Below are 4,009 nucleotides of genomic sequence, written 5' to 3'. Positions count from 1 at the left end.
TGTGCAGGCCTGTGATAGAGGTATATAAAATCATGAGTGATGTTGAGAAAGTAGGTTAAATAACTTTTCCTTCTTACTCCCGTAATACAAGAACTAGGGGCCACCAAATGAAATTAATAGACAGCAGGTTTAAAACAAATAAAAGGAAGTTTTTCTTCACACAGCGCACAGTCAACTTGTGGAACTCCTTGCCTGAGGAGGTTGTGAAGGCTAGGACTATAACAGGGTTTAAAAGAAAACTGGATACATTCATGGAGGTTAAGTCCATTAATGGCTATTAGCCAGGATGGGTAAGGAATGGTGTCCCTAGCCTCTGTTTGTCAGAGAGTGGAGATGGATGGCAGGAGAGAGATCACTTGATCATTGTCTGTTAGGTTCACTCCCTGGGCTGCTTCTGCTCTACAACTATAATTGTCTTTTTACACCAAAATCACTAACTTGAGCACCCAATTCCATGTAGAGTCCTAGTGGATGTAAGGCACAGGTAACTTTTGCCTCAGGGTAGCTTGTTGGCATCAACCCTCTCTCCCGCACCTGCAGCTGATGAAATTCCTGGCTGGAGGGACACACGCTCCTACAAGTCAAAAGGAAAGGAGCTGATAGAAAAGATCACAGGACTGACCCCAAAGAAGGGTGAGCTGCAAAAGGCAGAAGCAGGCAACTCATCCGGCAGAGCTGAGAGACCACAGTGAAGATGGTGCAAAGTTCACTATATTGGAATTAGCAAATGTGATATTTTTAAAACAAATCTTTGGGAAGCCCTAATAAAGGCATTTCTTACAGTTCTCTCCCATTTGGATTTTCTGATCTCTAATAGGGAATGACATCTGATTGAAGCTTTTCCCAAATGCAGAGCATGTGTAGGGTCTCTCTCCACTGTGGATTCTACGATGTCTGACAAAGTCTGAGTGCTCAATGAAACTTTTCCCGCACTCAGAGCATGTGTAGGGGATCTCTCATGTGTGGATTCTCTGATGTGTGGTAAGGTTTGAGCGCTGATTGAAGCTTTTCCCGCACTCAGCGCATGTGTAGGGCTTCTCTCCTGTGTGGATTCTCTGATGTGTGATAAGGGCAGAGCGATCACTGAAGCTTTTCCCGCACTCAGCGCATGTGTAGGGCTTCTCTCCTGCGTGGATTCTCTGATGTGTGATAAGGGCAGAGCGGTGACTGAAGCTTTTCCCGCACTCAGAGCATGTGTAGGGCTTCTCTCCTGTGTGGATTATCTTATGTGTGATAAGGGTACAGTGCTGACTGAAGCTTTTCCCGCACTCAGAGCATGTGTAGGGCTTCTCTCCTGTGTGGATTCTCTGATGTGTGATAAGGGAAGAGCGATCACTGAAGCTTTTCCCGCACTCAGAGCATGTGTAAGGCTTCTCTCCTGTGTGGATTCTCTGATGTGTGATAAGGGCAGAGCGGCGACTGAAGCTTTTCCCGCACTCAGAGCATGTGTAGGGCTTCTCCCCTGTGTGGATTCTCTGATGTGTGATAAGGTGTGAGCGCTGATTGAAGCTTTCCCCGCACTCAGCGCATGTGTAGGGCTTCTCTCCTGTGTGGATTCTCTGATGTATGATAAGGGAAGAGCGATCACTGAAGCTTTTCCCGCACTCAGAGCATGTGTAGGGCTTCTCTCCTGTGTGGATTCTCTGATGTGTGATAAGGGAAGAGCGATCACTGAAGCTTTTCCCGCACTCAGAGCATGTGTAAGGCTTCTCTCCTGTGTGGATTCTCTGATGTGTGATAAGGGCAGAGCGGCGACTGAAGCTTTTCCCGCACTCAGAGCATGTGTAGGGCTTCTCCCCTGTGTGGATTCTCTGATGTGTGATAAGGTGTGAGCGCTGATTGAAGCTTTTCCCGCACTCAGCGCATGTGTAGGGCTTCTCTCCTGTGTGGATTCTCTGATGTATGATAAGGGAAGAGCGATCACTGAAGCTTTTCCCGCACGCAGAGCATGTGTAGGGCTTCTCTCCTGTGTGGATTCTCAGATGTGTGATAAGGTCTGAGCGCTGACTGAAGCTTTCCCCGCACTCAGAACATGTGTAGGGCGTCTCTTCCAAGTTAATTCTCTCATGTGTAATAAGGTCTGAGTGGCTACTGAAGTTCTCCTCTGGCCTCTGCTGAGTCTCAGAGGCTTTCACTTTTTCTCGGAGTGCACAACTCCTGGAAACAGTCCCTTTGGTTCTTCCTGATAATGTCTCATATGGTTCTCCTTGCTCAGCATCTTCCTGCTGGGGTTTCTGCTCCTCATTCTCACGCACCATCCTATCACCTGATGGGAGACAGAGAGAATCCAGACATAGGTCACTCCCTGTGCCTGAGAGAAAGGAAATCTCAGAGACAGGAATTTAAAAAGGGATGAACAAACCAAAGTATGTGCAGGAGAGATCAAACCTATCAGAAGCTGATTTTCCCCAGAGGAGAGAGGAAGGGATCAGTTTTGGTCTGCATTTCACCAGAACATGCAGGGGAAAGTGGGATCAGGTAGGGATCTGCTGACAGTTATTAGTCAGGATAGGTGGGAAGCCATGAGTGACATCTGCCTAATTATTCCACATCTGCAGGGAACAATCCTGAACTTGGAGAGCTCACAGGGTCTTTGTAGGGCATCCCAAATGTTTCCTGTATTCACAGACAGTTTTTGACTTGCTTTAACCAAGTCCTCACCTCTGCAGGCAGCTCTCGGGAGCACTTCTTTCTCAGAACCCTGGAGGTCCGGGACCCACGGCTCTTCCCCTCGTTCCAGCTGTGAGACCACATCAGGTTTGGAATTTAGAAACCCTATGCCAGGCAAAGAAAACAAGGGAGGTCGGTGGAATTTGTGGGATACTTGTCAAAAAGAATAGTCCATGGTTTTAAGCTCAGATCATTTTTAAGCAGTAACATCCCAAGACCAGCTTCCTTGGCTCCAAGTGGCAGGAGAATTATTATTATTATTAATCATATGCATTACCTGAGTGCCTAAGGACCAACTAACAGTGTGTCTCCGTTGTGCTAGGCACAGTACAAATGCAGAATAGTAGATGGCCCATGCTCTGAAGAATTTACAGTCTAAATAGACAAGACAGACACAGCATGGGGGAAGGGGTAGAACCCTCTGTTAGAATGGCGATATTCAGGCCTGCCTGCAAAGCCTATATTTTTAGAACTTAGGTGTATTTTTATCACTTAGTTAGTTACAGGAGTGTGAAAACAAAGAATCAAAATCACAGTCTGCCTGTGTCTGGGCCTTCTCTCACTAGGATAGTCTGAGGCCTTGTTCTTAGGCTAAGGCCTTTGGCTAAGCAGCAGGGGCAGCCATAAGCTGGGAAGCGAAGGGTCACATCCTCACATCCCAAACCAGTCACACTGAAATAAGGTGCTATTGGGCTGTTAGGAAGACAATCCTGTCCGGAGCTTAAGATGGTTAGAATGCTATCAAATTAAAGTTTCTTTGTCTGGCAAGAAATCACTTATCAATGGTTGTGGTTGTGAAACCCTCATTTCTGTATTGCTTTATCTTTATAGCCACCACTTTTACATTGTTAATCAGTCTGGTTCTCTAATTGTTTCTCTCTCCTGTATAATTAATGTTGCCAGGTGTAAGTTAATTAGGGTAGTGGTTTATAATTGGTTAGAGCAGGAGTAGGCAACCTATGGCGGCACACAAGTTGATTTTCAGTGGCACTCACACTGCCCAGGTCCTGGCCACCGGTCCAGAAGGCTCTGCATTTTTAATTAATTTTAAATGAAGCTTCTTAAACATTTTAAAAACCTTACTGACTTTACATACAATAGTTCAATTATGTATTATAGACTTATAGAAAGAGACTTTCTAAAAACATTAAAATGTATTATTGGCATATGAAATCTTAAATTAGAGTGAATAAATGAAGACTCCGCACACCACTTCTGAAAGGTGGCCGACGCCTGGGTTAGAGAATTATGTCACAATATGTTAGAATTGGTTAGTTAAATTTCAGCACAATGATTGGTTAAGGTATAGCTGAGAATATTACTCTATAAATGGGGTCAA

The 4,009-nt window shown here is 45.3% G+C and overlaps 1 long non-coding RNA gene across 1 annotated transcript; it reads right to left on the bottom strand.

Moving 5' to 3' along the window:
• Positions 1 to 2,092: 2,092 nt before the first annotated feature.
• On the bottom strand, positions 2,093 to 2,724 carry LOC123358368. The gene is made up of 2 exons (XR_006575720.1): positions 2,662 to 2,724; positions 2,093 to 2,266 (listed from the first exon to the last, which is right to left on the bottom strand). It is a non-coding gene; the product is annotated as an uncharacterized LOC123358368 (long non-coding RNA).
• Between the last annotated feature and the right edge of the window lie 1,285 nt (positions 2,725 to 4,009).

Source organism: Mauremys mutica, unplaced genomic scaffold (assembly GCF_020497125.1).
Source record: "Mauremys mutica isolate MM-2020 ecotype Southern unplaced genomic scaffold, ASM2049712v1 Super-Scaffold_100046, whole genome shotgun sequence".
NCBI classification, from domain to species: Eukaryota; Metazoa; Chordata; order Testudines; family Geoemydidae; genus Mauremys; species Mauremys mutica.
This window is presented reverse-complemented; position numbering and strand designations above follow the sequence as displayed.